Source organism: Vidua chalybeata, chromosome 2 (assembly GCF_026979565.1).
Source record: "Vidua chalybeata isolate OUT-0048 chromosome 2, bVidCha1 merged haplotype, whole genome shotgun sequence".
In the NCBI taxonomy this organism is placed as follows: domain Eukaryota; kingdom Metazoa; phylum Chordata; class Aves; order Passeriformes; family Viduidae; genus Vidua; species Vidua chalybeata.
The window spans coordinates 84546652-84559652 of record NC_071531.1 but is presented as its reverse complement, the minus strand read 5'-3'; positions in this window follow the sequence as shown (position 1 = coordinate 84559652).

Below are 13001 nucleotides of genomic sequence, written 5' to 3'. Positions count from 1 at the left end.
GTGATCTGATTTTAAACTACTAATACAACCCAGCTGCAAGATCCAGATTACTAGTCCTACAGACATCAAAATAAGTCAAAGAATAGAGTTCCCCAAGAAAGCAAAATGTATGGTGAACATTGGATGACTACTTATGGCTTTATAACTTGTGCTATATTTGACATTGGGACTATTTGACTTCAGGAATAAAAAAAAAAAAAAAAAAAAGGTTTATCAGTTTTAGATATTAATCAAAGCAAAAATAGCTATCTGAAGTGAAGCTCTATTATAGCTAAGCAAGATTTCTGTAGTTACATACTGACCTGCTGAAGAAGCAAGACATCCTTACAGAGCAGAGAGGAAAAAGCATCATTTTCCACCATAACATTGAATTCTGTCAGTAAAATAAACAATCTTCTTTAACCTTTTAGTGTTTTCATCCATTCATTGAGCTGTTTGAAATACATTGCAAGATAGAGTCCAAGTTTTCATATTTTTCAGTGCTTCTATTTCTCTATGTGACCAGTCAGAAATACTCCTTGAAATTCCATGTAATAATATACCCATACAATGTTTGTGATCTGGAATGCTTGCCTTAGGTATGCTTCTTGAACCATGCTATTTTATGCATACATAAAACCTTGTGCTGTCTGAAACAATCTAAGTTACTTAAGGATTTTGGTAGATAGTATTCATATCAAAATAGCATGAAAATGTTCACTTCTGTCCCCTTCTTTCAAAACTGCTAATTCAGGACTGAAATATATAAATGTCTCTGAACATTCTGGGATTTTTTGGCCTGAAGGAGACACTTGCTACAGGTGAGAGAGCAGACAGCCTGCCCACAATTGAACAGAGATTTCATTGTTGCAATAAACTGTGATTGATAGAACAAGCATGCAACAGTGACGAGTCTCAGATTTACTTCCCTATTACATTTTGTCATAGGATAAATAATATACTCTTACAGCCTGCTCCAAAAAGTATCCTTTATAAGCAAAGTTTAGCTTTCTTCCTGTTAGCCTGCACAAAGCTTTTCTGGTCAGTATTTCCTCACCCCCATGGGATCATAAACTAACTGTTCAATACTACATGTATTTCTCTAAAAATCACAAGGAGAGACACAAGAACATTCCATTCCTGCTAGTCTCAAACAAAGATCAGAAAACCTATAGAAATCATTACACTCAGTTCACAAAAGTTCTTTATCATTTGTTGACTGAGACTTTCTTTTTTTCAATTTATCTAGCTTTCTCTGTGTTTGCATATGTATATATAAGTACTTTCATACACACATGCATGTTGTGTAAAACCTCAGTAATTATGCTGTCTAATCAATGTCTTTCTGGTCACTAAGAAAATATTAGAGAAACCTCTAATTCTGTTTATTTACTTAATTCTATTGGATTTGAAAACATAATGGGGTAATTTTCAATTTAGTTCAGTATGTTTTGTGCATAAGTAATAAACATTAAATCAAGTTATTCATGTTTACACCTCAAAAATTATATCCTGGATAAACTAACAACAAAAAGATTGATTGGTTTTGAACATCTTCTGCAAGGAATTTTTCTTTAAATATGTTATAACCTTTTTTCTAAATAGGAATTTCTAGAGTTATGTCACTTTGCTGGGTCACTGTTTTTCCATACAATGCATTTTGCTGTGTATATCAGTACACATTTGTCCATTCATCAGTCCAGAATTCACACTCCCTAATTGAATCAATGTTAAAAAGTTCACTCCAGCTTTAAAATTTCATTTCTCCTGGGTTTAGTGTTAGTGTATAGGTCAGTATGTAACCTCAACTAGAGATACATGTGCTCTGCATCTGGAAGGATCACTAGCACAACTAGTGTGGAGTCACTGCTGAACCCATAGGAATGACCTTGAGTATTTGAAGAATCCAGATCTTGAAACAGAAACAAATCCAGGTGAATAGAATATTTTTACCTCGCAGAAAATTCAGTTTCTGGAACAGATTAAAGAAACCCCAAACCAAACAAATAAACAATAAACACAATGACAACACAAAAAAAAAGTCCACAAAAACCAATGAGGGGGAGTGAGAGACTACTCTTTTCCTGTCAGTTCATCAACTTTTTTTTTTTTTAATTCAACAAATGCTGAAGGTAATCTGTTTTATAATAAATTACTCTTTTTTCCACATGGATGGTCAGCATGAGTAACAAAGATTATAGTGGATTAATGTTTTCCTGATAGGAAATATATGTATACACAGAAACACTTTATTTTATACAGAGAATGATATTAGTATAGCAGAGCTATTAAGGATGATTTTATGGATCAGCAGTTCACTTAAAATATCTGGTTGAATTCCCAGGTGCTAATCATAATACTATCACAGACATAATTCTACATTTAACATTTCTTCTCTCATCATTCTTAGTTTCCTTTGTAAACAATAGACAGAGTTAGACATCCTTTTATTGGAATCCTACTTGTGTGCAATATTTCTTCTGAACCTTCCTTTTGGAATGCAGATATATTAACTGCAAAGATTCACCAGAATGCACTGTATACTAAAACCAGCATAATATATATGTATGTGTATATAGAATATATATTATATCCAATAATGTTTATTAGCAATGTTTATATATAAATAATAGTATCAATATATGTGATTATATGAACATATATAATATAAATTTATAATATATTCATATGTAATATATGTATACATATTTTAATACCTATTCACTGTATACTAAATACATATTATTATCCTGCACCAATGAAGAATCAGGCTATGATTACATGTAGGAGAACACCAGATTGTAAATGAACTTAAGTCCTCAAGACAAGTTAATTTTCTGAAAAAGCCTCTGTTATTCAACAAACACTCATTTCTCTAAAGGTATTTATGACTCTTGTCTAACTTAATGGTGACCTAGCAAACTGCACATGACTGCTTCCCTCCAGGGAAGGTGCTCTGCTGAAAGAGGCAGAATAACTCAGGCAACAGAAGAACAAGGTGCTTACAATCAAATACTGCATTGAGGCCCAAAGCAGCCTGACATAAGCCTTGACTAATGCTTTAACTCAGCCCTTTCAGCATGCAGGTGTATCTGTTCTATCATCTAGAGGACATGCAAATCACTAACACAAGTGAAGAACAAGCTGATGTTACAAGATAATGGCAATGTGCACCTGTGATTTAGAAGGCAAATCAAGGCCTTAGAAGAGTATGCTAGATAAATTATTATAAAACCCTTTGTCTCTAGAAATCAAGAGGCTTGCTGAATAAAACACAATAGTTCAGTTCTTATAGTTAATAGCTTATAAAAGATTCAAGTCTAACTACAAACAAAAAATCTCTATGCTAAAATTTATAAATAATCTCAGATATTCATAATTTATGACTGGTTTATGGACAAATGTCAAGATAATTTTGCTGGAGCAGAGAAATGCAGTAGCAGACAGCAAAGCCCCAGTTGACAAGCAGTGGCTGACTACCTGCCTTCTCTTCCTTTGAGTTATCATTTCAGATTTGGAAGTGTCTAACCTACTTACAGCAAAGTAAATTACTGATAATACTTCATGTTTTCATCTTTTCACGCTAAGATTAATTACTTTGCAATCATTTTGCAGCATTTTGGTTTGCCTTTCTCTGTATGAGAATGTATTCACATACGGAGGGAAATGAGGAATTGAGACCTAGAAATTCCCTGCTATCACTAAATAATCTGTCTTCTCAATGCCAGGCTAAAAGGTCAATATCTAGTTTAGAATCCTGTTTCTATAGTCCTTGAGATGAGTAACTTTTGACTTCAGGAAAGATGGCCTTGTGATTTAATGCATTTTTAATGTGAGAAAAAGCTGAGGAATTTGGCCCATGCTAAAAAGCAGTCATTGAAAAATGTACAGTGCATCTCTCCTCTCCTCTCCTCTCCTCTCCTCTCCTCTCCTCTCCTCTCCTCTCCTCTCCTCTCCTCTCCTCTCCTCTCCTCTCCCTCTCCTCTCCTCTCCTCTCCTCTCCTCTCTCCTCTCCTCTCCTCTCCTCTCCTCTCCTCTCCTCTCCTCTCCTCTCCTCTCCTCTCCTCTCCTCTCCTCTCCTCTCCTCTCCTCTCCTCTCCTCTCCTCTCCTCTCCTCTCCTCTCCTCTCCTCTCCTCCCTTCAGCAAACAGAACCATTTCTATTTTTTCTCCATCTGTATTTATTATAGGTATGAAGGATATTCCATTCCAGATATCTCTCTCTTTCTTTTAACCTAGAAAGTTTCTCCCAGTTCATGTGGCCTTCTTAGCTTAACAGTTTTTTTGGCCGCAAGCCAGTCTGCCAGATTAATGGCTGATACTGTTTGTTTTGCAGCTTCAACCAGACAAGAAGATTGATTTCTGTTAGAGAATTTGTCAGTTTGTGATGGACTTAATACCCCTTGAGGCATTCAGTAACACAGCAATTTCAGGAGTTAATGAGCATTCTTCAGTTATACACAGACAGATGCCTCAAATTGTTACAGCAGCTATACAAAAATATAAATTTCCCTGATTGTAGACATTTAGTAGAGTATCATACATGCTCATTACTTAAAAGAGTCTGTCTTACAGACATTTTAAGTTCACAAATTTCCCTTTACAGAGTCTTCCTTTATTTCATTCTTATGACTAATAAGCTACATATTCTCTCACAATACTATGAATACATATTGGACAAATAAAAGAATTTCACACTTGTTCTAACTGTCCTACAAAAAGGCTAATGTATTATACCTAATATGCAGAACGTTACTATTTATGCTTTAATATAAAAAAGTTGAGCAAAAAAGAATGTGAAAACTATAGTAAGAGACTTCTCAACAACACTTTAATGGATACAGGCATGCAGCATTCTGAGCTGCAACCGAACAGGGCCTTTTGCTGGGCACTCCTCTGCCATTGGCCTTCAGGAGAGAAGAATATCTTTTGATCTCCTTGATCTTTTTGATCTCTTTCTAACTCTATCTGACTTTGTGTGACCTTTCCCAAGTCATATTAGTTGGATGCACAGCACCCATAAAAATTAGTAAATTATTGCTTTACTTGTTCTCTTGAGGTTTGTGAGACTTAATTGGTAAATTTTATAAACCTTTTCTAGACTCACAAATGCAAAGTACTGTAAGGACAAAGTTTTATTGTCACCATTCCTTTGGGAAATGAGTTTCTTGAAGTTATGTGAAATAATTAGTCACTTTCTGCAGGCTGTGCTGCAGCTAAACACACCATTATAATAACCTGTTTTATAACATGAACAATACCTGTTCTCACAAGTTTGGCAAAAACAGATGCAAGTTCTGGGTTTCTAACTTGGCCTTTTCCAGTCCCTCTCAATTTGAAAACTTTTAGGATGTTTTTTTTATTTCCTCTTTAAAAAAAAAAAAATTGTGATAGATTTTCACACCATTTCTCAAAAATGGAACATACTAAATGTTTGGGAAATGCTTTCCCCTGTTCCTGACAATTGTCCACAATTGCATAGAAAGTATAATTTTCCTTCTCAAAATACTTGGAATCTTCACTAACTATTTTTGCTAAGAAATCTTGTATTTTGAATAAAATATATGGCTATAAATTCTGTTGTACAGGCTGTGACTGATGGCTTTAGGCCTACTTCAAGCTGCTTCTCAGCTCATCATTTACAAATTGACTGATTTTTTAATTTTTTTTTTTTCAGCAACCAATGTCACCTTTTTTCATTATTTGGAAGAAGAGCACATTAACTTTCTGAGACACAACCTTGTTTAGTGGAATTACAGTAGGCTGTCTGCTTCTGTGGCATTAATAAAGGCACTAAGACAGTTATAACAAGTTTATTCTATGGGTCAGATTTTTAAAGTAGATGTATGAAGGTACACATATGCCTTGTTCATGTTTCCATTCCTCTCATAGTTCTATCTCCTTTTTTTAAACTTCATGAATTTTCTTCATTAATGTTTGTCTAATGTTAATTTCCCTTTTTCATTCCACATAGAGAAAACCATCAGGTAATGGATGCCATTTTGTCCTCCTTATAACTGTTTTTAGAAAAAGTATATGTTTAACATACTCCCAAACTCGCTTGTCAGTCTGGATTCTACTGTGTTTGTCTCTGAGTGGCAGACAGGTTGTTTCAACCTTTCACTGCATCTAAGACCTGTGCTTGGGAAACTCCATTATTGTGTGTGCAGAATCCTTATTCATGCAAATGTTCTCACTGAACTGCAACCTCAGTCACAGTACCCAAGTTCATCTCCCATTTTGTTATCATGCAGACTTTCAGCAGATACAGTTTCTCTGGTAACTAAAGAAAGGGCTTATATTGCTCATAGGCTGTGTAATGTCTCCTTTTTCACTAGGCAGCACATCCTAGGCAAGGTGTACAATTTATGATTCTGTTCCAACCATGTGACTTCACCAATTTCTGTTATGATAACTAAGTTGTATATTTAATCATTATCATAATCATAAGATGCCGCTGTTTACATTTCTTGCATTAAAAATATTTATATAAGATGTTTATCAACTTGATTTACTATGCACTTTGTTTTCTCTCTCTATGATATGAGTAATCCTCTCACCTTTGGTTCACATACATTCTGCCAGGTTTCCTAAAAGGGTAATAATAATAATCCTATGATCAAATTTTAAGTTCTCAGTTAGCAAGTCAATATGGAATTTTATGTTTGGTTTTATTATTCATTAGTCAACTATAACTCAGAAAGCTTGTGGAACTTCACCTTGTGGTGTAGGAAACCACTTTGGAAAAACCATCATCACAGCTATGCCTTAATCTCCAGGATATCCCTGTCTCTTCTGAAGCCTTGACCTTCAGCTAGCAAAAGTAGCAATAATGCTATCTATGCCTTGAGGATCCAACTCTAAAGACATCTACAGTACCTCTGTACATGAGAATCACGGACTCCTGGCCTGGGTGGAAGAAAAGCCACAGCAAACTTTTAGTAGCAGCTTGGACTTGGTCTCACCTATACCTGCTGTGCCTTAATATTGGTTGTCAAAGATCCTAAAGAGTCTGGATGGGAGATAAGGAGTTTATATCTAGGGACTTAATAATTTGGAAACATGTTCCATGGACTTCCAAAATCATATCCAGACAAAGGACAACATGACATCTAGAAACTTCTCTTACCTTCTTTCTAGTAGTTCAAACTATAATAAAGAAACATATCTTGAAATGTTTATTAAATATTTATCGCTCTTTAGAGTTCATTGAAAACAAAGACAAGAGAGTACAATTTCATCTAAATTATGTTAGTATGGCAAAAACTAAAACAAGCCAAACTTGTCTTAGTAGCATGAAGCAGTTCTAATGTACTGAAAACAGTTTCCTTTTCTACTATCATTTGTAGAGTGTTCTGCATGGAAGATCTAGATAGTGCAAGGGGCCAGCAGAGCAGTCCTCTCTGTAGTTTATTCAACATTTACCTGCAGTCATAAACCAAATATTCAGGACCTCTTCTCTCAAGTGAAGCTATATAAAAATGGAACACTTATTATATATACTCACTCTATCAGTAATAAAGAGATAGGTTGTGGAAATTAATTTTGACTTGTAGAGAACATTCACTGCAGAGATTAATATATTGCAACAAGTTATCTCTAAGGTGTAAATATGCTTTATTTTATATAATAATAATTAGTGACCATTTGTGCAGCGGGAGAAAACAGAACTCAAATCAGTCAGTGGTAGCCAAAGTAAAGCATATTTTGTGCTTCATTTGCACAATCTTGCTAGATCATTACCAGTGAGAAATCCCACAGTGTCATAACTATACATTTCATTAAAAGGTTGATTTTTTCTTTCAATAACATGGATCTTAGAATAATAAAGATTTCAAATTCTTTCACCTTATTCTAGTAAATAGCTTATCAAATATAAACATCACAAATCTTGAGAATAGAAGAAAAATAATGAACTATGCAATCTAATTTTTAAGCAGAGATTATATTTTTAAGAGTAGAATAGTGATTCTAGCTGTTTTACTTACATAACCACAGGAGGAATGGTCTCAACTCACTGCACAGAACAAAGGGACTACTACAGAGAGAAATATTGTGGACATATGCAAAATATCTGTGTTCCTATAATTTTGCTTTTCATTTCTACTAAATATTCATTCATGCATCTCATCCTGGTGAGAGAAAACAAGAGAGAAACAATTTGAAATATGCTCATCCAGCTCCATCTTCAGCATAATCTTCTTTTTCTTGTTGTCTGCAAACAAACAATATTAAATTCTGCCTGAACAAGGATCCACAGACAACTTAGGATATAGATATAACATAGTGCTCACCTGTGTTAGGGAATGTCTCAGTCAAAAAGTAGTAGCATAGTTTTTTTTGCACATTTTATGCTGATAGATAATATGTTACTGGCATCCTTTTTAAAAGGAAAACAATATACTACATCCTTTCTCCTACCAATTGCTTTATAATTGTCATCCTGACAACAGCTCCTGACAACTCCAGTTTACCTTTCAGTACAGACAAACAACAGTCAATTCTATGCAATTTAAGGTTTTTTGGTTTTTTTTAATCCCTAAATCTGATTTTTTTTTTCAGTGCAACATTTGCATGAAACAGTACTCCAAAGCAAGAAGGCAGTAAGTTTAAGAGGTGAGCAAATTTTACTGTATTCTTCTTCATCATGATATTTCTTTTAACTTGATAATGTTAAATATCAGCAGTAGGTGCTGTTTGAATCAGTGCTGGACAGTTTAAGTAATGCTCTACAATTTCAGCATGGCTTTTGAAAATATTGCTGGATATTGTTTGCCTACCTGAAAACTAACAAATATTATGGTTAAATAGAATTAGAGAATGGTATGGGTTGGAAGGGACCTTAAAGAACATCTAGGTCCAACCCCTGGCTGTGGGCAGGGAAACTTCCAGTGGGCCATATTGCCCTGTGCAATCTGGCTGTGAACATTTCCAGGGGTAGGGCATCCACAACTCTGAACCACCTTTTTCAGTGTATCAACAACCTCACAGTAAATAATTTCTTCATAATATATAATCTAAATCTACCTTCTTTCAGCTTTTCTGTTTCTGTTTGGTTTTACTTTAAGACGAGACAGTCATGGCCTTTGCTACACACATGATATGTAGACAAGGCAGATCTGGTTTCAGTTCTCTGATCTAAGTTATTCAGATAAAGATTATGAACACAAGTACCTCATTTTCAGGGAGGCATCACACCTGTTAGATTATAGGATAAATATTGTCAATATCCGACAGTTTATCCTGCCAAAGGATAAATCTGATTACACCATGGCATGAAAGGGACATATTCCAGAATTAATACTATTGTGTCATTACTTTCTAAATTTTGTGAAACTTGATATCAAACATATTAATTTTTCTCCCACAGATCATTTCAATGTTTTAACAGTGTTTCATCTAGCATTTTATTATTGTCTGGCTTTTACAAATTTAATTTTTATTCTGATCTATACTTTTAATTACATAACTTTGTATGCTACCTGAAATTTTTAGTTTCCTGTCCCAAAAAGGGGGTTACTTTGAAGGAAGCCTTAATTTCTTTGAAATTTGAGACTTCCATTCTGTCAAGCAGAATAGAATAATAAAATGTAGTTCTAATAATTTATTTAGATGAAATGGGACTAAAGGTTTTCCATAAATTTCTGTACTGACTGCAAGGAAACTAGCTTTTAACTGAACTTTTAATAAACAGAGTGGAAACATACTTTTTTAAAACAAGGAGCTATAAAAGCCTGCTGATACAGCACAAAGCCTTTTAACATAAGATATTACAGGCAGAGGAATGGGCCCTTATTTTCAGTGTAAGAGATTCACTGGTGCACCTCAATACAGATATCAGGATATAGGTTTCTGACTCTGGCTAAGGATGGAGCCATAAAGTGTCATCTGCTGAGCAGTGCTGAATCAGCTCTCCCGTGTGAAATGAGACAATAAGCAAGAAATAGATTCCACCCTTTTATTCATTGGGAAAGATTTAAACTTCTTTTTTTTTTACTTTGGGAGCACAAGGACTTCTATCTATCACCTCTGACAGAGGTGCCCCAAACAGAGTAGCAGAAGAATTCAGAATGAAGCTATCTCAATTTGTGCTGCTAAAGATGCTCCAGCTGCCATGTGATATTCCCCTATTGTAGGAAGAATAATGAAAGAATTTCTTGTTTAGTCAGTGGAGAGGAGTTCCACTGTCACAGAGGAGTCCCTGTAGAGAGGGAGGAGTACATGGAAAAATAAAGTTCAGGTCTCTCTTATAAGAATTTTAATTATAATATGTTTATTTTCCCTCTTTATGTATCTGTCTGAGGCAAGTTTGAATTCTTCCAGCTCAGGCTCCACAGACAGGAAATACCTCACTGGGGCATCCTTAGGGGGCTGGGATGTCAGTGAATAATTTCACTGCTCTGGTTCACAAAGGGGGTAAGTGTCTTTATATTTACTGCCTCAAAATCTTACATTAAAGTAATATGTAGTGGAAATTAACCCAGAGTCTAAGTCTGGGCAAAGACTGACCTGGGATTATGAGTGGTTTTTGTGGGTTTTTTTTTTTTTTTTGTTTGTTTGTTTTTTTTTTTTTTTTTTTTTTTTGTACTGGGTACTCACAAAATATGTGGGTATTATGAAATAAACCTGGAAGTACTTCACATTCCTTCCTCTTTTTGAAAATAAACCACAAATTATAATTGCAAGGAGATATGCATTGTGCATGCTAGAATAAAAAAAAAGTAAAGCAACTGCTTTTAGATTCAAAAATTCCAGCTCCTTGCAATGTGGTGCACAGATCAAAAATCAATACTAAGAAATGGACTCAGCAAAAACAAGTTAACTCAGTAAGTGACTTGGATTTGCTCTGCAAACTTTTCTTCTGCTGTTTTTAACTCTTTAGGATATCAGATCACTGCTACATGAAGTAGGAGGTGCAGTCATGGTTTATTTGTTTAGATGTTTCAACACAATTTGATAGCACAGCTTGTCAAGATGAATCTCAACATAAAGTTTTCCAAGTGCATTCTGATTGTTATGATGATAGATGCTTTCTGTTCAAAGATAGATTAAAGAATATATGGTACTTTTAGGACTTTTTTTGAATGTTAATAAATCACATTTGGTCACTCAGGCATGGCTCTATATTCCTGATATATAAATATGAAATTTAAATTCTTGGTATATTTTATCTACTTTTTCTTCTCCTTCTCTCGCTCTCTCTTTTTTTTTCTTTCTTTCCTATGAAGTACTTTTGATGATTTTGTTCTGCAATTTACTAAATGATGGCTACATGCCAAACAGATTTAGGAAAGTGATCAAACCAATATATCATAATGCAATTTTCTAAGACTGACTGATTCAAATAGACTTCTGACTAAGACTGCCAAAAAGCAATGCATGTTCAAGATTACTCAGAATGTTAATGTAAATGTTGCTTTCTATCCCTTTAGCATTAATTAAAATTAGAACAGACTCTTTCATCCTCTTTATCTTTAAAACTTAAACACTGGCATCTCAACTGACTTCTTTTCCTTCAAAATTTTTACACATATGCCAGACTGCCTGGCCACAAGTGTAGATTTCATTTTTGTTCACATTATTTGTGAACAAAATTCTAAACAAGTCTAAATTGTGTTGTGGGATAGAAGGGACTGAAATTTCCCTTTACTTTCAATAACACGCTTTCCTTCCTTCATTCATTATGGACGGGAGAATTTTATCCTTTGTAAAAAGTAAACAGCAGAATACATCACCAAAATGGTTATAGAAGTAATGACAGTTGAGGATAAAAATAACAGTACTAGTTTTACAATTAAAAACTGAAGATAATAGAGAATAACATTAACTAGGTGTCATTAAGTGCCCTCTATTACATCAAGAAATATTTATATTTATTCACATAAACATTACAAAAAATACAATATATTTCCTTTTGTAAATCTTCTCCTCAGCAGAACCACATTGCATGATTCATTGATAGGCTGGAGGGAAGGGATCTTGACAGGCTTGAGAGGTGGACCCATGCAAGTCTCATGAAACTCAACAAGGCCAAGTGCTTTGTTTGGCACATGGGATAGGAAAATCACAATCAAAAATGAAGGCTGGGTAGAGACTGGATTGAGAGCAGCCCTGCCAAGAAGGACTTGGGGATGTTGGTGGGCAAGAAGCTCAACACAACCCTGCTATGTGCATTTGCAGTCCCAAAAGACAACCATGTCCTGGGCTTCATCCAAAGTAGTGTTAGGCAGCAGGGCAAGTGAGGGGATCCTGCCCTTCTGCTCTGCCCTTTCGAGACCCTACCTGGAGTGTTGCATTCAGCTTTGGAGCCACAAAATAAGAAAGACATGGCAATGTTGGAGTGCATACAGGGAAGGGTCACAAATATGATCAGAGGGCTTGAGCACCTCTTCTATGAAGATAAGCTGAGAGAATTAGACTTGTCCAGCCTGGAATAGAAAAGGTTCTAGGGAGACCTTATAAACACCTTGCAGTACCTAAAGGGGGAAACAAGAAATCTGGAGTAAGACTTTTTACAAGAGCATGTAGTAATAGAAGAAAGGGTAATGGCTTTAAACTGAAAGACCATAGATTTAGAGAATATACTAGAAAGAAATCCTTTACTGTGAGGGGAGTAAGGCACTGGAACAACTTGCCCAGAGAAGCTGTGGATGCCACATCCCTGGAAATGTTCAAGGCCAGATTGGATGGGGTTTTGAGCAACCTTATCTAGTGGAAATTGTCCCCTGCCTATGGTAGGAGTGCCGGAAGTAGATGATCTTTAAGATATCTTTCAACACAAACTATTGCATGATTTTATGATTCTATGTACCTATTATTACTTCTATGATGGAATTCAACCGATCCATTCTAGAAGGATTCCATACACCATTTAATTCCCAATTAACATCAAGAAATGCAGCTTAGAGTGAGGCTACCTACCAAGAATTTGTTTTTGATTCCGAGGACTTTTCTAGACCAAACGAGATTGCAGCTTCCAGGGCTTTTCTAATTCATGCTGTTGATTTATAGCATTATATATAT